The sequence below is a fragment of the Camelus bactrianus genome, chromosome 11, assembly GCF_048773025.1.
Source record: "Camelus bactrianus isolate YW-2024 breed Bactrian camel chromosome 11, ASM4877302v1, whole genome shotgun sequence".
NCBI classification, from domain to species: Eukaryota; Metazoa; Chordata; class Mammalia; order Artiodactyla; family Camelidae; genus Camelus; species Camelus bactrianus.
Genome location: NC_133549.1, coordinates 22,983,904 through 23,011,821, shown reverse-complemented (window position 1 = coordinate 23,011,821; position 27,918 = coordinate 22,983,904). Strand labels below are relative to the sequence as shown.

The window sequence follows — 27,918 nt, the reverse complement described above, 5'->3', positions numbered from 1 at the left end:
GCATTTCTGTTGTACCCCAAACACACCTTGCCTCCAGGAGAATTATCCAGCACTCCCTTGAGTTCCCACAGCCTTCTTATTTCCAAACCATTTTTGAGATTCCCAGAAAAGACAAATTCCGTGTTTCGTCCTCCTAGAGCCAGGCCCTGTCCGGGTCTCGCCAGTTGGGGCCTTGCGAGTTATTCCATGAACCCCTTTACAGAGAGGAAGATGCAGTCCGGGGCAGGCAGCATGAGGTCCTGTCTCTAGACTCCTTTGATCTGGGACACTCCCGAGGCCCTGCCTCTTCTAGCATGACATCGAAGATGACAAGGACAGGCATTTTGCCTAATGCTTCCTCGTGGTGTGACCCAGGTTTCGCATGTGGGGCCAGAATATCACAGAAGTGATGCATCTCGGGGCGTAATGTCAGGAGGTGTGCAGTGTCAGTTTGCCCAAGTATTAGGGTGATGTTGACATGGTTTGATTTGGATGGTGGCTGCTGTAAAGTTATGTAAAGTTATGGGTTTTCTTCCCTTTGTGGTTAATAACTTTGTGGGGAGATACTTTGAGACTGTGTAAAATCCCATTCCACACCCTGCATTCATCCATTAGTTTTAATTTCTGTTGCTGCTTATTTTTTTATGGAGGTACTGGGCAGTGAACCCAGGAGCTCGTGCAAGCTAAGCACGTGAGCTGTACCACTGAGCTATACCCACTCCCCCCGCTGCTGCTTCTTGAGTTAATTATTTCTGCAACAGATGCCAAGTAATTCCATCATTTGTTCTTACATTTGTTACTGGTGTTCTGGAAGAATGTTTTCTTCTCCCCACTTACTTATGCCAGTGTGAGCCCATGGATTCCTGTTTAATCCAGTGGGTTATAATCTGTTACTCTCATAATTTATTTTGATGCTCAGGTGGTCCCCGGTGTGGCCAGGGGCAGCCCCTTCCAGCTGGCTCTGTGTCCTTGGCATATCCCGCCTTCCTGAGCCCTTCCTTACTTCCTGACACAAAAGATGTCTCAGGCTCCTCGTGCCCTGGAGCCAGCCGCTTCTCCAAGGAGCCCCAATTCCTTTGAGCGGGAAGGGATACTTAGAATCGAAGACCAGGGATTAGATGTTCTTATATTGCCTCTGGGTGTCCCTGCTCTCAGATGCTCTCCACGGACAGAGGTAGGAAAACGGCGTATGCGTGTACACATGTAACTCACACATCCATCCGTGTGTGTCTCTGCTCCTGTTCTTATCCACAGAAAACCATGAGTTCACACCGATACCTCTGATTCCAGCCCAGCACCACTGGCTTCACCGCAGCCTGATGCCTTTGCACGTTTGTACCCTTGTCCTTCAACAGGGAGAAGCCTGCTTTCATTACTCTCTCTCTCTTACTTAATTGTGCAGCCCCCCTGGGTAGCCGATCTCTAACCCGGCTGGACCGTCATCCCACGCACAGGCCCAAAGCTCTGCTTATGTGGAGCTCTGTGCCCTCCCATGCCAGGACCCCGGGCTGCCTTCCCACAAGGAAGAAAGGGAGACCCCTGACCTTCCTGGCTCATCTGTCTCCTTGCTCTCTCCCTCCTGGCTCCTCGAGTGAAGGGGCTGGGGTTTCGCCACTTTCTTGTCCCTACAGTGCCCCCGCATGTGGTAGACACTCTGGTTTGTTAAACTGAGAGACAGCGGTCTTCCCTGTGGGGAGGGCCCTTTCAGCTCCCCAGACCGTTTTCACATTGTGGTTCTCATCCAAGGCTCATGGGCAGGCAGAGGAAGCCTTCTGTTTTCTGGGGAAGATGCTGATTCGCCCAGGGTCACCTTGCTGGTGAGTGTGTTACAGGGCAGCTGCCAGCGTGTCTGTCCAGGTTGTCCCTTTGCCCCATGGAAGCCTCACCACGTGGTGTAAGAGTGTCACCTGGGCTGGTGCTGCCGCGGAAGAGCATGTTCCCATTATTTTTGGAGTCTCCTGTATGTGAAATTGTAAAGAGAGCTGATGGCAGGGAGGGGGCAGCACTGGCTCGTCCGAAGCTGCAGTGGCGTGGGCAGGAGGCCTGGGCAGGCAGCTCTCAGCCTGACCGGCCCTGGCCCACAGGAGGGGGGCTGGAGGATGGGCCTGGGTTTTGGGGTCGAGGGCAGGGGATGACATCTCTGAGCCACCATCTAGCCAGCGTGTGACCTGCATGGGCTACTGTACCTCCTTGTGCTCCATTCCATCAGTAAAATACGGGTGCTTCGGCTGCGCTTGCAGGATGCTGTGAGGCACAGGTGAGCCAGGCAGGTGCAGGTGAGGCCACGTGGGGCATGCCCTCTCCCTCCCTGGTGCCTGTCTGAAGACCTCTCGTGGTTTCTCACACTCCTGGTAGCGTGGCTCTGGCTTACACAGGACTGGGCACAGCTCACTGACCTGGCTGTGTGAAGTAGCAGTTAGGACTTGCAAATAGCTCTATGTATAGACTTTCACATGATCTGGATATTGTCTCACGTGCCCTGGTCCTTGGAGCCTAGTGGTTAAGCACACAGGCTCTGGGACCTGCTGCCTCCGTGTACTCAGCTCTGCGGCTGTGGGCCAGTTACTTAACCTCTCTGTGTCACTAATTGTGACAGTGACAGACACAGGACCTACTCCATCAGAGATTGTTCCATTAGCTCATTTACCCTCAAAACAACCATATGGGACAATTAACTGATACTATTTCAGAGAGGTTGAGTAACTTGCCTAAGGTCACAGAGCTGGTGAGAGCCAGCCTTTGGACCCTGGGAGTCTGCTCCGTAGCTGGTGCTCTGAACTGCTCTGCTGTGTGCAGTGTTACTTGTGAGTACTGCCTCTCCATTTGTTTCTGCACCGTTTTAGGTTAGTCCCGTGGATTTTTTAATCACATTGACCTCCAGGGATGTGTGCTGTGGAGCCTTGCTGGGTGGGGGGCCGGCGTTAAGAGGAGCTGCTTACAGCTGCCAAAGGAACTCAGAGCCCAGGGGTAAGAAACAGCTGGCTCGGGGTCTGTCCTCAGGCTGAGGCCCAAGCCCCAGTTCTGCTCTGGTCCCCCAGGGAATTAGGGGGACCAAGGGAAGCTCCCAGACCCTGCCCTAATTCAGCAGCTCTCTAGTCTGTATCAGGGTTCCTTGCAAATTCCACTGGGCTGAGCCGGAAGTTCTACTTTGAAAGCATCTAAAAGCTTGAGGAGGGTAGCTGTCCAGACACCCCCACCCCCACCCCTGCCCCTTTTTACAGGTGAGGCAGCTGAGGCCGGCTCTGACTTGGGGGCTGGCACTGGGTCTGGTTCCAGGGCCCTCGCCCCGGCCCATCTGCCCCAGCTCGTGTGAGCAGCCCCCCAAGGCCTATCCCTTGGCTGCTTCCTGAGTGTTTCACCCTGAGGCCTTGTGGGTCTCACGGATGCCGTGTCTGGGGCCTGGCAGGATTCAGACGACGTGTCCAAGTTATTCCTTGTTTTGTTCTGGCCAGAGTCAGCCAGGAGGGAGAAGAAGAGGTTAACTTTTTTTGGAACTTGCCAGTAAAGAGGAAGCATCAGTGTTTCCACATGAAATGGTTTAAAATAAACTCCCAGGCTGCCCCAGACGAATCTTGTTGGGGCCGGATGGAGGCTTATGAGCGCCTCCTAGTGTCCCAGCTCCTCTCTGCAGGCCTGAGTGAGCCCTCCCGGCCTGTGGGTCCTGGGCAGGTCGCGGGCAGGACATGGGCAGGCCAAGGGACAGACCGGGGCCTCCAAGGGACCTGCTGGTGTGTTCCAGAGCCTGCGTAGTAGAAGTCCCCCTGAGGTTCTGTGAGCCCATGGCTGGTGAGGCTGAGGGAGAAGGGCAGGGAAAGCTCCTGTGCCAGTTTGGGAGTGACTCTCTGAAGGCAGGAAGCAGGTGAGGGCCCCATGTGGCTGAAGACTGTTGGGAACCTGAGTTATTTAAAAACAAGTCCTGGGCTGCAGCTCCGAGCCTGGGAGAATCAGATGGATCTGGAAAGGACTGGTTTGGACAGTGGCCCTTGAAGGGTCATGTTGGCTGTCAGCCCTCCTTTCGCTTTTGAGAGATGGGTGGACTGAGCTGTGAGGGTCTGAGTGCCTGGACTAGGGTCCTGGTTCTTCTTTGGGCCGCCAGGCGGTGGCTCAGGCCTCCTGACCTCTGCTAGGCTAATAGCCTCCTTTTTAGGATAACCCAGCTCTCGATGGAAGCAGGGCAAGCACTTTTCCTCTGCGCAGCAAGCCGGTAGGGTAAACGTAGTGTCTCTGGGTTTTGAGCATCAGAGACATTTAGTAACAAACAACCTGGTGGACCTGGGAGTCAAGCCAGGTGTGTCTGACCAGAGCCCTCCCAGCCCCCACTCAGCTTGCCCAGACTCAGTTTCCCCACCTGCCCTCTCCACCTCCCGGCTGCCATGAGAGGTCCTGGAGACGGTGCTCAGGGATATCATGGGGCCTAGGGAGACGTTGGGGGTGTCAGAGCTCTACCTGTGCGGCAGGGCTTCTTCTTGTTGCCAGAAGTGGGCACCCAGGTGGGAGGCTCCAGGCGGCATGAATCGAGCTGCGGAGAGTGGGTGGCAGGCGCGCCCAGCCTGGAGCTGGTTGTGCAATCAGGCAAAGTGGGAAGGCCGGGACCTGTTGAAGACTGTTGGCACTGGCAGAGCCTCTTCTGCCTCCCGGCCCAGCCCTAGGCCTGAAACAGACGCCAGGAGCCCAGAGGCTCCCCAAGCCCTTCCACAGGTGCATCAAAAGATTCATCCAAAGGCCGTGCCTATTAGAGATAATGGCAGGGCCTCTTCTCACACATCACACGGCCCCCACTTCACGGATGAGGAAACCGAGGCCAGAGAGCCAGGTGGCCAGCATGAGGGTCTGCCCCAAGAGCCAGGTTCTCCATTTCCTGCTCCTGTGGGCCCTGCTTCTGTGCCCGCCGCCCGGGGCACGTGATTACCCAAGACTGAGGGGTATCGGCCGGGTGTGAGTAATTCAGGCTGCATCGTAAACAAAGCTGCTGGGCTTGTTCACCCTCCGACAAGTGTGTGTGGTTTGTGCCCCCACGTTATCTAGGTTCTTCCCTCCCACCCCATCCTACAGAGAAGTGGCTGGTGACTTGCCAGTTTACACAGCTATTTGGAAACTGACTCAAGCTTCCAAAGAAAGGGCGTGGGTCTGCACAGGCAGGCGCTGACTGCCTCTTAATTCCTGCAGGGAGGCGTGGCAGAGGAAGGAAGCACTTCCTGAGAAGTTTGTGCTACCTCCCGTGGTATTTCAAGGCACTTTATTTCTCAAAATATTGTAGGGATTGAATTATTTTTAGCCTGCCCATGGGATCAAGGGATACGCTTGCTGCAGCTTGGGGAGATGGACTTCAAGTGTAGGATGGTTACTGGGGTCCTCTTTCTGGGGGCAATTGGATGGTTGGAGGAAATGTGGGATGCCCCTGAGGTGTACTCAGGGCCCCCTGAGTATTCCCTGTGGCTCACTGGCCAGAATGCCCACCATTGGCCCCATTCGCTGAGTTCCTGAGGGTGTGGATGAGGGACGCTTAAGGAAAGGCAGCAAAGCATCTCCAGCCAGAGCCACTTGCCTGAGTTCATGTCCTGATCCAGTCATTTTAGGCCTCAGTTTCTTCATCTTTAAAATGGGAATAATGAGAGTACCGAACCCCCCACCTGCAATGGAGGGCGATCAGAATGGCATATTGTGCAGGAAGTACTCAGCACAGAGTGAGTGTTGGCAGAGACTAGCTATTGTTATTTGTACTGGTGTTTGCATCAGTGTGATTTTCTGGGGAAACAGGGCCCAGGATAACCGTGGAGGAGGGGAAGGGCTTTACATCCTAGGCCCTTGGGCCTGACTGTCCCTGCAGTGTCGCAGTAATTCTATGGCTGTGTGAGCCTCTGTGTCTGGAGAGGTGCTCCGGTGGGTGGGCAGTTGTGCCTGTGCTATCCCCAGAGGCCGGGGTCTCCCACCTGAGCAGGGAGCTGCATCCTGGGCATGTGGCCCCACCCCGGCCCCTCCATGCGGCCACCGGCCCTCACTGGGAAGGCCTTTCCCTGTGGTCTGGAGCGCTGCGCTCACTGACCTCTGGAGTTGCTCGTGGAGTGTTCTGAGAGAAGTTGTCAACACAGAGCACAGTGCCTCAGAGACCTGGCTCTTTCCACCAGGCACCCTAGACCCCATCGACGTGGTCCCCCTTGTAGCCTGCTCTGTTTACTCCGTTCTGCCGTTGGCAGTTTGAGTGGATATTTCTCTAGGGGCCCAAGGGCAGGCATCTTCTCCAGCAGGCCTCACTCCTGGCCTGAGGGTCCGCACAGGTACGGTACCAAGACCAGCGGGTCAGAGCGCTTGGTGGCTTATAGCAGACGCTCATCCCCTCTGCCAGCCCCTGGGCTAGGTTCTGGCTGCAGGCAGGGCTCCAGATCTTTCCAGGAATTGAAGCCAGGAGTTGGAGTACCTGGGGCCCATGATACCTTAAGAGACTTATGAGGGTGTTTTAATTTCTTTTAAAATAAGAAGGGAAAAATCCCCAAACTTTTGAGGTCAAAGAAAATGTTTTAATGTCTTTTCTTACATCAGAAATATATGATATTTTTCAGACTCATAGAAGTCTGTTGAATTTTTTAAAATTTTTAATGGAAATGGGAGCCTCTGAATTCATTGATCACCCAGGCAGGTCCGAGTGTGTGGAGCCTGTTCTGCCCACCCCGCAAGGCTGAGTCCCGAGGGCCATGGGTTGGGAGCCACCCCCAGGATGGAGATGTCCACTGTAAGATGAGAGCTTGGAACCCCCAGGGAGTGGACAGCCCATGAGGCCCACGGAGTCTTAGGTCGTAGTTTAGGTCTGAGCTTAACTCCATCAAGTGACACAGATGACTTTTATCCAGAGTGGCTCTGCAGAGAGAGCGCCAGGGCAGGGCTCTCTGGCCTGCAGGAATGTTGCCTTTGATCCGAATGGCCACGTATGATGGAAATTCTGAACCCTGAGGTTCACAGAGGAGCCAGCCCCTGCTAGCCCTTGACCTGATGGGGAGGGGGGACCATGGCCACCTCGAAGAATTCCACCCAGCAGCTCCAACAATAGACCGGTTCACCAGTCTCATGTCTGTCAGCCTGATAGCAATGTAGATCTGGGACTGTGGTGGGGAGTCCCCCAAAGGCTGCTGTGACTCAGTTTGCCCTTCTGACCTTATTGTGGTGCCTTGTGACTCGCAGTTAGATCTAATGGGCATCAGAGGCAGCTGGGGCCCTGGGCTGGTGTGGGGGCCAGCAGGGAGGTGTGGATGCCTTTTGTGGCCCAGGTGTGCCTGTGCCTTCCACAGCACAGATGTGACCCTGCGTGAGGCTCAGCTGCAGGGTGACTTCCATTGATTTACTAATGTGTTTACAAATATGAAACAACAGCCCGGAGTGAAAAGTACTAATACATCCCCATTTTACAGATGAGGAAATTGAGGCACAGAGGTTGGATTACCCCCTGAGGACACACAGGAGCCAGTGGGATTTGAACCCTGGCATTCTGTTTCCAGTCTGTGTGCTCAGGCGGGTGGTGCCCAGGGGGACCTGGAATCTCCCAGGGGCCCCCACCCTCCTGGAAGTTCTCCTGACTTTCCCTCTCTTGTGACATGGGGACCAGAGATTGGGGCAAGTCAGGTACCAGACTCAGGGAGCCTGTAGTTAGGGGGAGCGGGTCTTCCACTGGCCCCCACCCAGCCCCAGACCCCCTGGGGCTCAGCCATGCTGGAGGCCTGTCTTTCCCAGAATCCTTCCTCCGTGCTGTTCCTCGTGCTCTCTGCCCTACATGCTACTTTCCTGACGGCCTCGTTGCTTCTGCCCTCACTCACGTTTGTGGGGTGCCTGCCTTCCACCACTGGTGTCCCCATCTCCCTGGCTGACACAGGCCTCGGAAGGACCAGAATTCATGACCCACCTGAGGGACACACTTGCTTGTCATCCAGCCCATGGGTGCCCCCTGCCCGCCCAGGTCAGCCGGAGGCCCCGTCACCCTGCCCCCATCTTGAAGTGTCATACCCCTGGGACAAGCAGGTGCCAGGTGACTGTCTGCAGAGATGCCCCAGCAAGGTGCGGTCTGGGGGCCCCACGAGGGCCGAGACTCGGGAGTCTGGGAACATGGAGTCTTTCTGGGCTCAGGGCTTTCTCTCAAGCTGGAGCGTCCTGGCTGCCAGGGCCTCTCACAGCACAGACATCAGCCGCAGGTCGCCAGCTCACGCTGGGGCTGAGCTTGCGTTTCTCGGCAGCCCTGTGGTGGGCTTAGTTGGGCCTGTCTGGGCTCCAGCACAATAGCCCATGGAAAAGCCATTTTTACCCTGAAGAACTTTGTTAATCCTCCTCATTTATGTTTTTTGACAATGCCTCCAATTTTTTTTTTCCTTTTGAAAAATTAGTGTAATTTTTCTAATTATGTCAGAAATGCATACCCTCTTTGGAAAATCCAGAAAAGCACAAAGAAGAAAATCCACAGCCCCACCTCCCAGAGGGGACCACTGTTAGCATTTTGTTCCGCTTGTTTTTGTTTTTGTTTTAAGTACTAAATGCAGTTATTTATGAGGCGTGGTTTGGGGTTTAAGATCAGACCCAAGAGTCACTTGCATCTGGGCGTGTTCCCATCTCAGGGACATGGTTGTGCCCTCACAGAACCGCAGTTCCCGCGCCTCCCAGCCTAGCCCCCTAGGGTGGAGCTTGCTTTGGAGGCCACCAGCCCAGCAGAGCGGGAGGGCAGGCTGGAGGCACCCCTGCCCCGGCCCCAGGCTGACCTGAGAGGCAGAGAAGGTCTGGGCCAGACATGTCCCTCCCCTTCCTTCACCCCCCAGGAGGCCTCTCCTCCCCTGGGTGCCGAGTAAAGCTGGATGTCCCGTCGCGTCTCCTGGGAGTGAGTGGAAACCCCTCCCCTTTCTGGAACCCTTGTGTAGGAGGAACTGTGACCTCTTCCTGAATATTCCATGGCCCTGGGCAAGCCTGCCAGCCTTGGGTATCTGGGGGCCAGGACAGTGGAAAGGGCATGTGACAGGTGGTGACAGGCAGGGTGACCACATACCTACATTGTTCAAGGAGGATGTGTGTGTCGGGGGGTGGGTGTGGAGATCCTGGGGGAGGGTCTGCACGAGCTTTTCCTGGCTCCACCTGCCCCAGTGGACTTACTCCTGGGCTGGCCTGTGCCCGCACCCCCATGGGCAACAGTGGCAGAGGATGAAGAACTGGTCACCCCTGAGTTGTAGAGTCGGCTGGGCTAATGGGGTGGTGAGTGGCCTCCAGACACCCCTGGCTGCTCTGAGCTCCTGGGCTGGGGTTTCATTTACTGTGGTCAGGATTCTTTTTTTTTTTTTTAATTTATTATTGCCACCTGACATAGAAAAGTGTACAGATCTTAAGTATGTAGCTTAAGTTTTGATTACATGAACCCACCTGTATAAGCAGAACATCCCCAGCCTCCCAGAAGCCCCGCTAGGTCTTTTCTAGTCACTCTGTCCCCTGAGATAACCACCACCCTGACCACTTCTAACAGCAGACGTTAGTTTGCCTCTTCTGGAACTTTCTAAAAATGGAATCAGGCTGCAAATGCTCTTCTTTGAGGGGGTTCTGGGCAGTAGCTGGGTTGTGTGGCGTCATCCTGGCATCCGTGGTGGGCAGTGATGCCACTTCCAACTGCAAGGTTGTTAAGTCACTCTGCAAACACTCCATGAATGTTGCTCCTACAGATGTTGGCTCGATGTGAGGGATGATGAGGCCTGGCTTTGCAGAAAACTCTTAGTCCATGAGGCAGGGACAGCTTCCCTTTCTAGGGATGGATGGCATGGAGGCTGAGCCCCCAGGATTCGGAGCTAGCCCAGAGGATGGTCAGGGTCTCCCTGAAAGAGGTGGTACCTGAGTGAGGTTCTAAAGGATGAAGAAGAGTTTGCCAGAGGGTGAGAGCTGGGGGAAAGGCAAGTGAGGAAGAAGGCAGAACATGAGCATTTGTTTTCTCAGTGGGGCCCTGGCTCATGCAGACCCAGCCACATCCCCTGCCCTCTCTCTGCGGAGACTGGGACCAGGAAACCGCAGATCAAGTCAGGTCAGGGGCCAAAGTGGCATTCATTGCCCACCCAGCCCTTGGAGAGGATGAAACTGCTGATCAAAAACATCTCCCCACCTCCTTTCTTCCACCTTGAGATTTAAGGCAGATGCTTCTGGGAGGGGAGACAGCCTGGAGCAGGAAGGCAGGCAGGGGATGGGGTGCATGGTCCTGCTGTGACTGGGACTGGAAGATGCAGGAATTGGCTAGAGAGGTCTCTGAGGTCCTTTCTGGCTCTGACCACCCCCTGAATAGATGTGTGGTGTGAGCGACTGTCCATCACCCACAGTGAGCACTTGTGTCAGCGGGCAGTGTGCCTTATGAGGCCTTAAGTGCCTAAACGTGGGTGGCAGGGAGGGTGGACAGGCAGGAAAGCAGGAGGTGGGGCAGAGCTCTCACCCGGGACCATGGCTGGGCTTCAGGGACCGAGCGCAGAGTCAGTGTAAATGGGCCCTGCGCTGGGGTCAGGAGCTGTGGGAGGGGCTGTTGTGGGATTCGCTGTGTCCCTGGAATTATAGGCACTGCTCTGCGGGGCAGTGGGGCAGGAAGGGCCAGTGGCCCATCTGCACTTTCGACCTAGATGGGTGCTGACCTTGGCAGAGGCCAGGCACATCCAAGAAGTGCCACCAAGTACGGTCAGGTTCGCACCCTGCAGGGGCCACTGATCATGTCCTTTTTGGAGAGAGGAGCCCCCTTGTCATTCCACCTGCAGAGTCTCTGGGGAGCTGGGTGGGCCCAGCCTCCTCCCAGGATCACAGTTAGAACCATGCCTGGCCTGGGGGTGGGGGTGGGGGTCAAAGCTCCACGGGTGATCACTGCTGCCTCCAAACAGCTTGTTATCTCAGCTCACCTGTTTGGGGCCAGCTTGCAGCCGCAGGTCAGCCTCCAGTTACTCTCCTCCCCGGGGTGGGTGGGGGTGGTGAGGAGCCTCTCAGCCTCCAGGTGGGGCCCTGTACCTCCTCTCTGTCGCTCACCACCGCTGACCCCGCAGCCCGCTGCCCACTCAGAAGCCGCTCACCTTTGCCCTTGGTGGCCCGGCCACGTGTTCAGTCCTGACGCTCTGATCTTTAGTTCACAGTCAGGGAGTTGCTGGGTCTTTGTGGAACCTGGAATCTCGTTAGTGTCAGGAATACTGGGGCTTTTTTTACTGAAATGTAAGCATCTGACAGCTGCTCCCAGGTAGCCAGGAGGAAGGGCTGGACTCTGCAGGCAGTGTGAAAGACCCAGCAGGGTGTGTGTACGTGAGGGAGTGTGTCTGGATGTGTGTGAGCGTGTGTGCGCGCACATGAGTCTGTGTGTAAGTGCACTTGGAGGATAAAGAAAGATTTCTTTTATAAACATGTCTCCTGTGCTTTTCAATTTTCTTTTGTTTCCAAAAATCAATGTAAAATCTTCAGGTGTAATTCAGGCCTGTAAAAGCTGACGTCATCATTCTGCTGTGAGCGAGGCAGGAAGTTCAGTCAGGGAGAAATGCACCCGTCTTTGCTGACGTCAGGCGCTCATGAAGTCCAGCCGTGGACAGTGATAGCCACAGCTCTGACTGAACTTCAGGAAGAGGCAGGAGATGGGGGGCGGGCATCTCTGTTTCAGTTATGCTGCTGGAATCGGGGGACCGCCAGGCTGTCACAGGGGGCATCTCTGTAGGAGCAGCGGGAGGTGGGAGGGACACACTGCTGGACCGCCACCCTGTCCTGACCTTGGGTGGCTGCTAGCAGACAGGGTGGGAAGGGCCGCTTCATGCCAGCTGTGCCCAGAGCCACGCTGGGTGACGTACATGTCGTGCCCCAGGATGGCGGTCAGCCACTCACGTGTTACTATCAAAGGTCTGCTCTGTGTTAGGCCCCTGCCAAGCACTGGGACGTACTTGTCAAGTATTCGCTCATGTTATCGGCTAAATAATAAGGCAGTGAATGACTTTGTCGTACCTGTACCCGAAAAGTCACCTTGAGAAGTCCAGAGTCATCCTAAAGTCTTCCTTGTGTTCCTTGTGTCCTGCAGCTGATCCCTGTGGTCGCCTCCTGTACCGTCAGGACCACTTCAGCTGCAGCTGCCGGAACACTAGCTCGCGATGGCTTCAACCATCGGGAGAGTTACTTACCTGGGAAAACAGTCAGCCATTCTGGCTCAGGGTTGGCACTGCGCTTCAGCAGGGGTTATCTTGTCTGTCTTTTTAATTCACCAGCCTTAATATCAAGGTAGATCCAAGACTTCCTGAGGCCTGAAGTTTAGGCAACTTGGAGGAGGGGGCCACTTTAAGAAAAAGAATACATTAGGTTTGATGAATATAAAATTAGGTTGGAAAGAACTGAAAACATATGTCCACACACAAACGTGTACACGAATGTTCAGAGCAGCATTATTCATAATATCCCCAAAGTGGAAACAACCCAGATGTCCATCGACTGATGAACGGATAGGCAGAATGTGGTACATCCAGGCAATGGAACGCTATTCAGCCATAAAAGGGAATGAGGTGCTGACACGTGCTATGACATGGATGGACCTTGGAAACGTTACGGTGCTTGGTGAGAGAAGCCAGACACACAAAAGCCACATACTGTGTGGTCCCATTTATATGAAATTTCTAGAACAGGCAAATCTATAGAGATAGAAGGTTAGGTAGTGGTTTTCAGAGGCTGCAGGGTAGCCAGTAATGATGAGGGACTGCTTAATGTGTATAGGGTTTTTCTTTGGGGTGATGCAATGTTCTGAAATTAAATAGCAGTGATGGTTGCATAACACTGTGAATGCCCTAAAAGCTACTGAAATGTATACTTTAAAATGGTAAATTTTGTGTTATGTGAATTTTACCTCAATTAAAAAATGACTATTTATGTGAATATACTTCTGGGGCCAGGGAAGTTGCCCCTGTCACTGAGGGGCCTGAAACTGAAGAGTCAGCAGCTTTGTGGTAAATCCACCCCTATGTGGCATGTTGTCACCTCATGGTCATAAGATGGCAGCCATGGCACCAGGTGTCATGGTCACCTCCAGGGCAGTGCCAGTAAGCTTGCCTCCTGTGAATGTCCCTTCTAAATGGATGCAAAAGCTCTCTCAGTGGTGCCCACCTTCCCTAACAGACTTCCAGTTGTATCTTTGGAGCTGGGTCACATGACCATGCCTGCCAAGGCAAAAGGCAGTGGAATTGTCACTGGTGGCGTAGCCGGCCATGATTCTCTGCCTAAGAATGGGCTCACGGCTGCCACAAACAAAATTGGGGTTAGGGTAGCCAGAAAGCCAGCCTTTCTGCCTCCATGACACCCCCCACTCCGTCCTTCAAACAATAGCCAACTTTGCCTTCTAGTTCAAATCTACGTGCCACTCCCCTGCCCAGGACTACTCCACGGCTCCTGCTGCCTTCCAAGCCAGGCCAAACTCATTTGCTTCACCGTCCACTAGACTTTTCTTAGCCAGAGTCTGCCAATCCAGTCTTAGCTCTCACCAGTCCCCTCTTGCACTTTGCGCCCCAGAAACTCTGACCTTGGGATTCCCAGCAGCCTCCTCTTCTCCACCTGAGGGCCTTTGCAGGGATGCTGCTGACAAGAGTGACGGTGGCAGCAGCTGGTGTGCAGGGAGCACTTTCAGTGGGCAGGGCACTCTTCTGTATGTAGCTCGTTTAAAACTCATGATCAGGCGATGCTTTAACCCCTGTTTTATAGATGAGGTACCTGGGCACCGAGTAGTTGAGTAACTTGTTGGATCACATGGCCGGCAGTGACAGTAGAGGTGCCCGCTCCCGCGTGGGTGAAGATGATGACGATGATTGTCACAGCTCCAGTTTTCTGAGTGCTTGGCCGGGGCCAGGCACGGGGGCTGCGGGATCACCTACACTGCGTCACCCAGTCATGAAAACAACCCTGCGGGCTCCTTGCTTTTCTCTTTTGTAGGTTGAGGGGACTGCAGCTCTGAGAGGCAGAGCGTGCTGCCCAGGGTCCCAGAGCCAAGTGGCAGTGGGGTGGGATTCAGAGCCATGCTCTCTGGCTGTGTTCTTCCCAAAAACCTGGTTGGAGGCTGGAGGCTGGAGTTTGCGGCAGGGAAGGGCCCTTGCCCATTTGGGGCTTGAGAGTGCCCACTCCCCAGGACCTCAAGGCCTTCCCCAGACTCCTGTGCCCCATCCAGGATGGCACTTCCATGACCTTTCCACCCAGGGCCCCTCACATTAGCCATGCCTGTCACTGAGCGGACGGTCCCTTCTGCCTGCCCCCTGGGCACTTTTGTTGGTGCCACTGCTCACCCAGACTGTGTCCTGTAGTCCCCCTTCTCAGTCACCAAGTCCATCCCTCCTCTGCACTTCGACCCGTGCCCCGAGCTCAGTCACACCGACATTGGCAGTGGCTGCTGGCTGGTCCCCTGTCTCCATCCCGCCCCCACCCTTCAGTTCATCTTGCCTGGGAGCTGGAAGAAGCTAACGCTCAAACTGGATCAAGCTTCTCCTGGCGTGAACACCCTGCAGGTTTCTCGTGGCCCATGGAGAACACAGGTCCTTATGAACCCCGCTTTGGCCAACCTCGCCTCCATCATCGCCTTTTCCAAACATCCCTGCACCTGTCTCATTTCATTCCTGCTCTGTTTGCATATTTAGATCTCCTTTATAACAGCTTTTAGATACTTATAGTTAGAATTTGGTGTCCGGGATTTTCACTTAACATTACACCATGCATGTTGTTCCATTTTCCTGTGGTCTTTTAAGTTTTTCTCTACCTACTCTCCCTCCTCTCTCCTACCCCCACCTCCATCCCAGAATACTCTGTGTTAACAGCCTGCTGTGCCTCGCTCTCTGCTCCATCGTGTACACACCCACGCGTGCACATGTGCACACAAGGGGCAGGGGGGGCGTCTTATTTGTTTTTCAGTGGAATCACACTGCTCTCCTCACTTCACATCCTGGACACCTGTCACGTCCACGGCGGGAGGGCTGACTCGTGCCCCTCACTTGCCACGCGCTGCGGTGGCTGCGCACGTGTCCCAGGTGCGGGCGCGCCTGTTGACTCCTCCCACCCCTTGTTAATGGACATTTGGGCTATTTCCTTTTTTCCCCCACGATAAACAAAAGATATGCTTCCTTAAGCTTATTTTCATGGTTTAAAACTGTTTCCAGTTTCTCACTTAATGGTTTGGGCTTTAGATTCTATTAATTCTATTAATGTTAAGTCTGTGGAGGAAAGAAAATTTCCGGAAAAGTTCGAGGCTTGCCCACGCCGGCATCCGCCCTGGGGAGGTCTGAGTGCGCAGAGAGACCAGCCTCTGTCCCCAGTCAGAGGCGGGCTGGGGCTGAGGTGAGCCACACATCCTGTCCAGCAAAGCCTTGGCCGGAACCTGGGCCCTGGACAGCGAGGTCACCTCTTGCCACTGTGGCCTTCTCAGAGGCCAAGATCAGAAAAGACCTGAAAAGAACAGAGAAGGGGGACATTTTGGAATAAATGAATGCCTCTTTGAATGCATGGCTTCTCGTAACTTTTAGGTAGCAATGGTGATTATCGTGTTTAGGCCTGAACGGGAACTAATATTTCTAATATGAAAATCTAGCCTAATTAGATTTTTCCTACAGAATGACTCCCCAGCAAGGCATCGTGGATCCAAAAGCCCCTTGATGAATATTATCTGCTAAATTCAGAAGTTTAAGGAGAAGGAAGGAACTCAGTTTCTAAGCCCTAGTTCTGCAAAAAGGCTTTCTTTTTTAGTCCTCGTCTTATTTGTAAAGCCTCAAAAATACATAGAAGAACCATTTGGTCCTCTTTTCCCTTAACTGGGGCACCGTGCACGGGTTCCTGCGGCGGCCAGTAGTGTGATTTGCAGGGATGGGTGCTTCCGTCTGTGGACCAGTGTGCCAGGCAGGCTGGCCTCTGGCTGCATCAGAGGGCGTGGTCTCTAGAATCAAAAGGCTGGGGTTTGAATCCTGAGTCAGTCTCTGCCTGGTGGGGCGCTTTGGGGCAAGTGACAAGTTGCTTTTCTTGTCTGTTGGTGGGGGTGGTAAGGCCTACTTTGCCAGGTGTCAGGAGGATTCAGTCACCTCACGTTGTGTCTGGAAAGCGTCTGCGATGGTACCTGCTGGCCATGACGGCAGTGCTGTCCTTGCAGGGAGCAGGTGGCATGGATGTCCTGACCTTGGCCCGTCAGGCTGACGGCCCGGCTCCCAGCCCCTCAGAGCCCCAGGGGTTGGACGGACTCCTCTCCTCTTCCTGCCTGCACCTGGGCTTGAACACCCCCAGCGATGGGGGTTCACTCCTGGCCAGGGGAGCCTGGCCTGTTGTTAACACCATCAGTTCTGTGCCCTCTCCCGACCTGTGCCTCGTGGCCTCTACTCACAGGCAGCGGTGGGACAGGGGCTCGTGGGCGACCCCAGTCTTGGTCGTTGAGCCCTTGCTTGAGGATGATTGCCCCCCGCTCACCCCTTCTTGTGCTGCGGGAGAGAGGACCCATCTCCACTGCCACTCTGGTGCTTGTGCTCAGATGGTGCAGCTGCTTTTGTGGGAGGAGGGGTGTGGTGGGTTTCACGTGCAGGGGGTGGTTCGGCTGCCGTGGCTCAGACACAGCGTGTTTACGTGTCCAGGGCGCTTCCGTCCTAGTGTGGACACGTGTGCACGTGTCTGTGCCCAGCTTTTCCCCACAAGGACTGGTCATGGAGAAGACCCGCTTCCCCAGTCCAGGCCCCGAATCTGGGAAAGGGGCTCTGGGATGCCAGCTGGGGGTGAGGGAAGCCAGAGCAGCAGGGAGGGGCCCGCCAGCCCACAGAGGCCTGAGACGGCAGACCCCCCTGCCCCTGGCCCTGCCGGCCAAGGTGGGTGGGTCAGGAGGGGCAACAGGTTGCACTGATGAGCAGCTGGTCCTCTTCTCAGAGTTGTGGAGTCCCGCCCCCACGCTGCGTGTTCTGGATGGGGCTCCTCCCTCATCCTGACCAGGGGGGCGTCAGGGCCAGGTGGTGGGACGCAACCTGGAGTGGGAGATTCAGAACCACAAGAGCCAAGGCAGGAAGGGGACTGGAGCCCTGGGCCCGGAGCTGCCTTGGCCAGGGTGGCAGAGTGTCACAGCTTCCTGGTTTCTGATGCTGGTGGTCCCTCCGAGCTGGGCTGGCAGCCACAGAAAGAAAGTCCTCAGCTTTGAAGGGCCCACAGCTGCTCCATCCCAGCATCGGGGCCCCTGCCAGCCTCCTTGGGGGCAGTGCAGCTTGGCCCAGAAAGGGTTCCCTCCTCTGGCCCCCCCGGAGCCCGGGCTCACTGCTGGGGCACAAAAGTATGTCCAGAGAGCGTGCTGGGCCTCCTGGGCTGCGGTCTCGCGTCCGGCTTTCTGACAGCGGGGTTTATGACAGACTCTGCGAGCAGGTCCGTGTTCTGAGACCCTTGACACCCCTTCCACTGACCGCAGGCATTTCCTGTCCTCTCTCCCGCTCTGCTGGGCTGTCCTCCCAAGCCTTTCCTTGCAGTCCCCCTTACCACCCTCTGTGTCCTCCAGGCAGTCAGTGTGCGTTCCCTGCACTCCATCGCCACTGTCAGAAGAGGGGGCCTTGCCTTCCTGCTCTCCACAGCCCGCTGGCCCTGTGGCCTCCACTCCCCACCCTGAAAAGGGGGTTAATAATATTTGCCACCCCTCTCCGGAGATAAGGAGAGAAAACTGTCTCTACCCAGAGGGGCTGAGAGTTGTAATTAATGGCTGATCAGTGTCCTGATCTCCTTGAGGGAAGAGGGGGCACCTGGGCTGTCCTCACGGAGGAGCGGCCAAGCCAGGCGCAGCTCTTAATCCTGTGGTCACTGCCTCGCAGGCTGGGGCCCTGCCATTCCCCAACCCTGCCACTGCGGTCATCTCTACTTCAGGCCCAGACTGGACGTGGGGCCTTCAGCCTTTAAGAGATAGGGAGACCATGTAGGCCACCCTCCCCTCTCCCTGCCTCCCAACTCCCAAGTGCCCCTGAGCCTGTGAAGGGCCAGCCCCGTGTAAGGCCCTTAAAGTACCAGCATTTTAATAGCCTGACCCTGTGAATTAGGAGGACCCCCTCTGCTGATTTATATGCTCTACGCTTGGGGTTTAATTGGAGCATAATTGTAATCCATATGCCTGTTAAGGTAATTACACTTATAAACCTAATATAATCCATAGATCAATGGGTTCAGAGCTAATTAAGACAGCCGTAATTAACATTTACAAAAAACCTTGCAATTACTGGAATATCCTTTAAGCTGGCCTTCCCAGCTGATAATGAGGCCAGGCTCAGTGCTCTGCAGCCTCCTAGGGCCTTTTGATTCTGCACACCGGGCCTCGCGTACCAAGTGCCTGCGCCTTACCTTGCTGGGGTGTGGTCAGCATCCTCCGTTACCACCCCCGGGCTCTGTGACAGGCACCTGGCTGATGATGGTAGCACCAGGGGAGCCAGATCCTTGTGACTCAGCTGTCCCCAGTGCTCAGCTTGTGTTCTGGCTTAACAGACTCAGCCCAACAAAGCAGAGTTTGGAGAAAGAGAATGAGAAATCCATGTGTTGAACTAGAGGCAAGGCCAGACTCGGGGGAACATGGCTCCTCCTCCCCAGCCTCACAGGGTTCAGAGGGTCTGCTCCTGGGCTTCCTTCCTGACGCATGTCCTGCACCTGCAGCTGGGCTGCACCTGTGCTCCTCTCGCTGCCCTGGGGCTGGAGTGAGGTGGGGGTGAGACTGCCCTGAACGCTGGCCTGGCTGTGCCCGAATTCTGTCCCCACGGGCCCTCCCCAGGCATGTCCAACAAGGGAGAGTCGGGCCTGGTGGGCGTGGGGCCGCAGGTGGCAGGGGGAGAGCCCATGCAAGGACTAGGGAGGCACAGTCGTGGCCTAGTGCTCAGGGGAGCCAGTCAGGAAGCCCAGATGCCCTTGGTCACCTGTGGCTTTTGCAGAGCCTCCAAATCTGTGTGTCCAGGAAAAAGGAACCCTCTCTAATACAGAATATTCCAGACCGCACCCCTCTCCTCTTGACACCCCTGTCTAACCCCAGGAAAAGTCCAACAGCTGCACACTAGGGCCCGATGGCTCCTGTTCCTGTATGTTGCCTGGTTCCTGGTCATACTGTCAGCTTGGTGAGCTGCACAGAGGCCCACCCACCAGCCCCTCACCCCGTCCGGAGCAGGAGATAAGCAGCAGCCCAGCAGACAGTGTCCATGCGGGATTACCCAGGCTAATCTATTTGGAATCTGTTCTTTTCCTGCGCAGGAAAGCCGTGGCGCTCCGGGAGGCACGGGATGTCCTGTTGTCCTTGCAGCCCTGTCCTCCAGGAACCGGGTGCTCCTTTAGACAGCACCATATGCATCCTTTGGGAGGGATTCTGGCGTAGATAGAAGGGAGTGTGGCAGGGCCATTATTAGCCTAGGCTGCCTGGACTCAGATCTGCCTTTGCCACTTGGAGCTGATATGACCTTGGCCTGATAGGGGTTATATAACCCAGTTAAGTCTCATTTTATGTAACGGGAAGATGATGACTAAATTAAACAGTGTGTTTAAAGCACTTAGCATAGTGCCTGGTGCCCAGTGCTCAGCTCATGCTGCTGTTGTCAGTCATTCACCGGACGTGGAGGAGCAGGACACCAGGGCGGGTGGGGCCAGGTCGGCTGGGGCAGGGCTGGGGGGCTGTTGGGGAGCCGTGGCTCTGCTGTCCCCACCATGTGACCTGGGTCAGGTGTGCTGGTGGCCTCGGCACTGGTTCTTCTCCCTTCATTCCTCCACACCTTCCTGTCTTTGTCCAGAGACTCTGCAACTCTGGCAGAAATTTCCAGACAGGACCAGGTTCTTTAATGGAGCAATGAGACAAATGGGTGGAGGGGAATCCTCCTTGGGAACCAGGTGGTTGTCAGGGGCGGCACACACATCGTGGGGGGTGGGATGAAACTCGTAATAACAGTCATCATTTAACAAGTACGCACTGTGTGCCAGACTGGGCTAAATGCCGCACAGGCCCAGTCACTGACTCCAGCAGCAGCTGGCTACAGCTGGCATTTTAGTCCTTTTCATGGATGAGGAAACTGAGGTTCAGAGAGGTTGAGTGATTGGCCTGAATTCGTCCAGTAAGGGGGTGGTTGGGCCAGGGTTTGAATGCAGCCATTTTTACCACCACTGTGCTCTCTCCCTCCCAAGGCGAGCTCTCCACCCACTCTCTCTCCTGATGGGCAGTGGGGCTGGGAGATGGGGTGGGTTATGCAGAGAACAGGAAGGAGTAGGCAGGGCAGGGCTGCAGGGGGCCTGGGGCAAGGTGGGCGGCCTCTTGTTGGGCCAAGGGAGGAGCCTGCAGGGTGCTGGGGGAGAGCCGCCCAATCCAGAGGGATGAGAACCACACCCTGGAGACCCTGCCTGTGGGGAGAGGAGGGGAGTCAGCCAAACACCTCCTCCCTGGAGGACCCCGTGGGAGTGGGGGCACTAGTGGAGTGGTGGGATCTCACCTGACCCTCCTGCAGCCTGGGCGGGCGGGGCCTTGGAGAGTGTGGGAGAGCCCCTTTTCCTGCACACGCAGCTGGGGGACCGGCCGCGTTGCTTTCCCTCCTCTGGGACCACCACCCTGCACTGCCGGCACTGCCAGCTGTCCAGGGCCTGAATACTGTTGTTTCACATATTTTATCCCATTTTCTAGTTGCTTTAAGGGAGGAGAATCACTCTATCATGACCATTAGCCTCTTTATTTTCCCAAAAATTCAATGTAATAATTCGTTTTTTCTCTCGTTGATTGATAAAACCATGGGCATTCCTGAGCTCCTGTTCTGGGCCCAACTCTGCCCTGAGCTGCTCGCATGTGTTGCTTTACTGAACCCTCGTGCTGAGCCCACGATGTGGGTGCTCTCATTATTCCCCTTGGAGATGAGGTCAGCCACTTGCTGGAGGTCACACAGCTGGGACAAAGTGGGACCAGGCTGGATGCTGGCCGGCTGACCCTACCCCTTACATCCACTGGCTCCTTTTGTCCCAACCACCTCTGAAGGCCACAGCTATGAGGTGGCAGCGGCAGACTGCCAACGCAGGCCATCCAGCTCTCTAACCTGTGCTCATGTTCACTGCTGAAGATTTAAGAAAACCCGAAAAGTGAAAAAAGAAAGTAAACCTCGGACCAGCCCATTATCCAGAGGTGACTTCCGAGAACATCTTTGGGGTCCACCTTCCAGACTTTCTGTGCAGAGTACGTGGGCTGTGTGTTCCATCCAAAACTGAGGGCTATGTATTCCATCCAAAACAGAGTACGTGGGCTGTGTATTCCATCCAAGACTGAGGTTAGGGGCACGTACTGTTTTTGAAAGTCTTCTCTTCAGCGATCAGTTCGAGAACGCCGGTCCATGTCAGTGGCATCCCCCCGTGTCACCGTTTTAATGGCTGCATCCTACTCCAGGCGGACACACTGTGTTGCTAGGTATTCCGTTGTTTCTAGCTCTTCCTTAGTGTAAACAGGGCTGCACTGAACGTTCTGGAAGCAGGGCCTTGCACTCATTTGTGGTTTTCTTGCATTAAGATAAATTCTTGAATATGGCGTTGCTGGGTCAAAGGATATGTAAAAATCGGCGGGTTTTGTGACTTCTGCAGAATTCTGCGTCCCAACGTGAGTTGCCCTCCCATCTGCAGTATGGACAGTGCTCTGTCATCTCACATTCTTTTCAACAAATAATACCAGTGAACAGTATCATCATTTTAAAAAATTGTCCCCATTGATAGAAAAAATGGGGACCCTCTTTGATTGCTAAGGAGACTAAAGGTTTTTTTTCATCTTCCTTGGTCACTGATGTTTTTTACTTTCTGAAATTGCATATTTATATCCTTTCTTATTCTTTATCATATATTTTTAAAACCAAGGCTTTTTTTTAATGAGAAGTCTGCATTGCATCAAAGATGGAACACAGAGTCTGTGGCTCATTTATTCTCTGGAGAAGATGCTGCTTTTTGTTCTCCTAATCCAATCAGATACCAAGACTAAAAGATTTTGGCAAATTAATTTCCGGCATGTGAGACTGGCAGTCAGCATGTATAAGGATCCTGGCCGAGAAGATGACATTTTAATCCCTGTTACTCAAACTTGTGAGGCCATTTAGGGTCATACTGACCAGGGTTCCAATCCCCACTTGGCTCCTTACAGCACTGTGACCTGGGAATGCTTCTCAGGCATGCAGAACCTTCACTCTCTGCGCTGTAGAATGAGGACCCCTGCGGCTGCCGTGCGTGTTACAAGAAGTCTAGGTGGATGTGGATGGGCCTGGTACTGCGCCGGACACACGGGAAGTGAGAGGCTGTTTTTCAGCTGCTGGTGCCATGAGAGGTCAGGCAAATGAGGGAAGGATGAAATGCTTAAATAACTTGTCTCAAACCAGCTGGGGCCCCAGCACTGCTGGGACAGGAGTATGCTAATTAGATTGGGAGTGATAAAAAAAAAAAGCCATTGGGAAGGTCCTGGATTCACCAAAGGTGTGGCAGGAAGAAAAACTAGAGAAATCCTGCCACTGAGTGATGGGCAGGATGGTTGTTCCAGTTTGCCACCAGTAGTATCACCATGATCACTAATAATTACGCACATTCAGGTAAATGCTGTCTTATCCCCGTTTTGCAGATGAGGAAACTGAGGCACAGGGAGGAAATGACTTGCCCGAGAAAGCGCAGTTGGGGAGGAGTAGCCAGCCGAAGAGTACTGGGACTTCTGGGCCAGAGCCTCTTCCTTTTTCTGTCCTCTCGTCTGGACTGCACTCCAGACCCAGTTTTGAGCTGACAAATGAATGAATGAAGGCATGCTGGCGGATCTGGGCCTTGAGAGGGGCTGGTGCTCAGCAGTGCCTGGCAAACCCTTGCTGGGTGAGTGGTGCTGCCCGGGGGTCTGTGTTTGCTGCAGCCCCAGACAGCGTGCATACCAGCCCCCGTGTTTGCTTTTAGAATTCGAGTCAACAGATGGCTTCATGTAGTTTACTTTGTACTCAGACCTTCATGTCCCTAGGAATTGGAGGGACGAGATTGTGTAAATAAATGTTGTCTGTCTTGGAGTAAGTCACAGTCCGTTTGTAAAATCCATTTCCTGGAGGAGGGTTGGGGTACTGGCCTTGGGGTGGGACTGGGGTCCGAAGCCTCGTGGGACTCTGTCATTACCCAGTTGGTGGGCTCACCCCTGGGTTGGCTGTCGTTGGGCCAGGCAGGCGACAGTAGGGAGGGGGCACAGAGCACACTGGGCTGGGGAAGCTACACAGGAGTGGACTGTGGGTGATCCAGGGGCAGGGGTCCCACGTGGCAGCCTGGGACTGAGTGGTGGAGCACGTTGATGGGACAAGTGAGACCTCGGGGAGTCTAGAAAGGGGACGGGGTGGGCGAGGGGAAGCACAGAGGCAGCCGTGTGGTGTGGCCTCGGCCTCGTGCCATCAGCATGTCCTGAAACCTCAGATGCTCACGTGGAGCCTGTCCTCTTGCACCTGCTTCTCCCCTTGTCCTTCTTGTCCTGTTTCCCTGGCACTTCGCGGTCACAGGAGAGAGGTGCCCTGACAACTCTGGGTGATGGTCGAGGGCGCGTGAGCTGTGAGGGAGGAGCCACGTGGCCCTGTGTTCTCACGCTGCAACTGGACAGCTGCACCCGCTGCCTCGGGGGCCGCCCTGCAGCTGCTGGGCCACCTGGCCCAGGGCATGGGCCCAGCAGCTTCCTGGGAGTGTTCTCAGAGCCTTTCTGGTGGGAGGGAGGCACGGTGACCCTTCTGGAATCTGAGCCCCATGTTGGGGAGTGGCTGGAAGGCTTCCCGTGTCCTCCCCGAGAGGACGTCCTCCCATGGCTGTTGGGCCTCCTCATCCCCTGGGAGCTGCCACCGACCCCGCACTCACAGTGGCCTCCATGCAGCTCATGCCGTGCGCTGTCCATGTGTGTGCACCGTTACTCTGCGCGGCCCGCGTTCCTGCTGAGGGAAAGAGGTGGGTGGGAGGTGTAAGCCGCTTGCTCAAGGTCCTACCAGCAGGAGGCAGCTGGGGTGCAGCCCTAGCAGGCTGACTCCAGAAGCTGTGTTCTGAGCCACTCGGTTTGCCTCCCTCTTGGTTGTGGGGACTTCCAGCCTCTCCTGTGGGTGGGTGCGCCTGGCCTGGGTTTGCCCAATTCAGACACAGAGCCCCCTGGTTCTGTGGAAAACACTGGGGCAGTGCCTGAGCCAGGGTGGGGCCGGCGGGCAGCAGGCGGGGGGCGCTGACCTCACCGCCACGGCTCCCCACCACCCACCGAACACGTAACACAACAGTTCAGGACCCACTTTTATTTTGGTAGAGCTTCTAGTCTCCATTTACATGTTTTGTTTTTCCTTTGTAGTCCCAAGTGTCGAGCCTAGCAGAGCACAGATGTCTCACCAAACAAAAATAGATCCGCTCCAAGGAGGGCCCTGCGGCCACAGACAGTCTCATGCTCTCAGCAAAACCAAGTTCCCTTGCCAAGCGCTCTTTGGGAGGATGTTTGGAAAAAATGTCAAGGCGTTCATTTTTCTCTCGACCTTTTCGCTTGAAATTGTGGGGCCTTAACACTGGAAGTAAAAGAAGTTATAAATAAAGATGCAGCCAATGGCCAGGCCTGGCCCTGCTCTCCCAACTGGCCGTGATGGTTTCTCTGCAGATGTTACTGAGCACAGGGTCCCACTGCGGCCCCGCCTCTGGGAGAGGAAGTTAACGATTGTTTCCAGAGAGCAGAGGGACAGAGGGAAAGGTTTCCACACCCTGTAATAGCAGAGAAAAGGGGAGGCCTAAAAAGACAGGGGTGGCCGAGAACACTGCCCGCGAGGCCCAAGGAGTGGACTTCCTGCAAGGCAGTGCCAACTGAAGATGTGTTTGAGCTTTTAGGATGTTTGCCAAGTCTGTCCTGGGGGTTGGAAGTGCTGGTTCTTTACTGCCCACTGGTTCTCTGGCAGCACTGACCATCTGCAGGAGGAATCTGGGTGGGTCCAAGGGCACCTGCCGGTGACGCACACCAGCTGGCCCTGACTGCACTCACTCTTCTGCACTCGCCTGGCTGTGGGTCCCAGGCTCCCAGCCAGGGTGCTGGCTGGCTTCCCCAGGGCCCACACCCTTCCGGGGAAGCCAGGACCCAAGTTGCCTTCTGAAATGAAGACCACCCACCAAGGCTACAGGGGTAGGGGGCTGGTGGCAGGCCAAGGATGTATCTGCTGGGGAAGATGGCACACATGGGCCCTGGTCTGCCTGGGCTGGAGGCCACCTTGCTGTGGAGTTATTTTATGCAGAATAATGAACAGTTCTTTTGTCTCCATCCTGGAGGACTTCCTCCAGCAAGTCTGGTGTAGACCATGTGCGGGGAGGTTGATTCTTGGCAGTGCTGGGTTTTACCACACTTTTGGTCCTTTGGTGGCACTGACTGCCTATTGCGGGGCCTGAGGGTGCCTGTGTGAGGTGCATACTGCTGGCTCTGGGTTCCTTAAGGTCCATCTTTGGTCAGAGCTGCAAAGCGACTCTTTGCAGTGGTGTTTCCACCTGAGGTGCCAGTCAAACCGGAAGCCTTGCGGCTGGCAAGACAGCAGCTTCAGGCACCCGGGGTAGAGGTGTAATTTCCACTTTCCAGGTCCTGGATCTGGTTTGCATCATCTGCAGCAGCACCAGAGTCCTGTCTTGCCCACAACTAACAGTCTGAAGTTATAAACCCAGGTCCAGAAGAGATAGTCAGCCTGTGATGGCTTCATATACTCACTAGTTAGATTTTTCGGGGGGAAGAGAATTTTGTTTGTTCGTTTAAAAATTTGTTTTTAATTTTATAGATGTAATATGTTCACATTGGAAAATTTGGAAGTTATAAACAATCTGAAAGAAGCAGCTAAAAAAAATCCTTTTGTAATCCACCAATAACATCAGTTAACATTATGGCATGTTTCCTTCCAGCTCCCTCCTTTTTTTTTCCAGTATTTTTAAACATAATTGAGATTGTGTTTTATGTACAGTTTTACAGCATGTACTTGTCAGCTTTGAAATAGGCTCATCTGCCTTTTCAATATGGGCTGCAGAGAGAAGACCAGATTGCTGAGGTTCAGCTGAAGCTGTAGAAGAAGGAAGTCCAAAAATATCCTTCTCCTTGGCTTTGCACAAGGAACAGCATGGCTTTATATTTTCCTTCTAGTAAAGTTAAGGTCGAATAGCGGCTAAGAGCGACCCTCCTGACAGGCACTTGGTGGTTATGCACGCAGAGTGCATGCTGTGTTCTTGGTCAAGCCCACAGACGAGGAAGGGGCTGTCACGGGAGGAGTGCAGGATCCCAGCCCCCTCCTCAGGAGCCTCTTGAGAGCTCCCCAGGGTCTTCTGCAAAGCAAACACTTTACAGGGAGCTGAGGGATCTTCTGTCAGACACCCACTGGTTCTTCACCCAAGACCTACCCTGGTTACAAGAGAAAAAAACTAGACCATGAAAAGCACTTGGAGAGACCTCTGCTTCTGACAAGATGGAGTAGAAGTGTCTTTCCCTCCTGCTAAGTGCAACTCACAACCCTGGACATTAGCTGTGAAACGAACATAAGACTCAAAACTGGAGAGAAGAAGGCAGCCCGGCTAGGGACTACAGGACCTGAGGAGTGACACAGTGGTGAGTTCCCTGGGGTTTCTTTTTGCCTCATAGATCCCAGACTTGGAGCTGAAGAGGCCAGCTACCTGGAAACACCAAGGGGCCCCAGACGAAAAGCCTTCACAGAAGCCGGCTCCATCAGGCAGCCTAGCAAGACAAACTCGTAGACAATAACCGCTCTATACTAAGCCAAGTACCACAGTAGAAACTGTGGTCTGTCCCAGTCCCTGCCAGCAAGGGCCCAGTGGGGAGACTAGACTTCCACCTTCTTGAGGCTATAATGAGCCCCTCACCACTGGGGTAGGGGGTGCCAGAGAAGGCCAAGTAGGTAGGGAGCCAGGAGATGGGTGATAAAGAGGGCTCCTCAACTGGGTGTCCGTGGAGAGCACTGGAAAACCTGTGCTTCCACCCACAGCGGGCAGCAGTAAGGCCCCCCACCCCCACCCCCGTGCACAGTCAATGTGGGAAGCGATCGGGAAGTATTTCTGTTCCTCCCAGCCAGGTGGAACTCCCACCCTGGGCCAGCAGTAATAAGTGCCCTTCCCCCACCTCAGTGTCACCAGAGGCCACGTGGGGAACCCGGACTTCTGCCCCATCTGGCAGTAACGAGGCAGCTCTACCTCCCCTTGGTCTGCTGGAGTTGTCCCGCAGAAATCCAGCTGAAAGAGAAAGTTTAAATAAGATCCAAAGTCTCATACCATAATACCCCAAATGTCCACGTTTCAATACAAAAATCACTCATCATACCAAGAACCAAGAAAATCTCAACTTGAATGAAAAAAGTCAATCAATAGACACCAGCACCAAGATGATACAGATGTTAGGACAAAGATTCTTAAAGCAACTCTTTCAAAAATGCTTCAACAAGCAGTTGCAAATATGCTTGGAACAAATGACAAAGTAGAAAATCTTAACAAAGAAATAGAAAATCTCAGCAAAGAAATAGAAGATATAAAGAAGAGCTAAATGAACATTTTCGAACTGAAAACTACAATAGACAAAAAACTTAGAGGGGACAGAAGAAACAATCTGTGAACATGAAGATAGAAAAGTAGAGGTTACCCAGTGAGAAAAGAAAAAAATAGACTGAGAAAATGAACAGACATTTCACTGAAGATAATACACAGATAGCAAATAAACACATACAAAGATGTCCAACATTATTAGTCATTAGGGGAATGCAGAAGAACCACGATGAGCTATCACCGCATGCCTGTTAGAAGAGATAAAATGAAAGACGACGACAACAGCAGGTGCTGAGGAGGATTCTGAGAATCTGGATCACTCACACATCGCTGCTGAGAATGTAAAACAGTATGTACCACTTGGGAAATAGTTCGGCGTTTCTTAAAAATCTAAACGTGCAGCTATCGTAGGACTTGGCAGTGGCACTCCTGGGCGTTTATCACAGAGAAATGGAAACTTAT

General features: G+C 54.2%; 1 protein-coding gene across 6 annotated transcripts in view; it reads left to right on the top strand.

Annotated features, from left to right (window-relative positions):
* LHPP (phospholysine phosphohistidine inorganic pyrophosphate phosphatase) overlaps positions 1-27,918 on the top strand; it is a 126,877-nt gene that overhangs the window by 54,760 nt on the left and 44,199 nt on the right. Inside the window, exon 7 of one of the 6 annotated variants that reach the window (XR_012510075.1) lies at positions 12,005-12,201. The exons of the other annotated variants lie outside the window; for them this stretch is intronic. The gene's annotated coding sequence lies outside the window, so the exon portion shown is untranslated. The remainder of the gene's footprint in view (positions 1-12,004; positions 12,202-27,918) is intronic. 6 annotated transcript variants of the gene reach the window in all.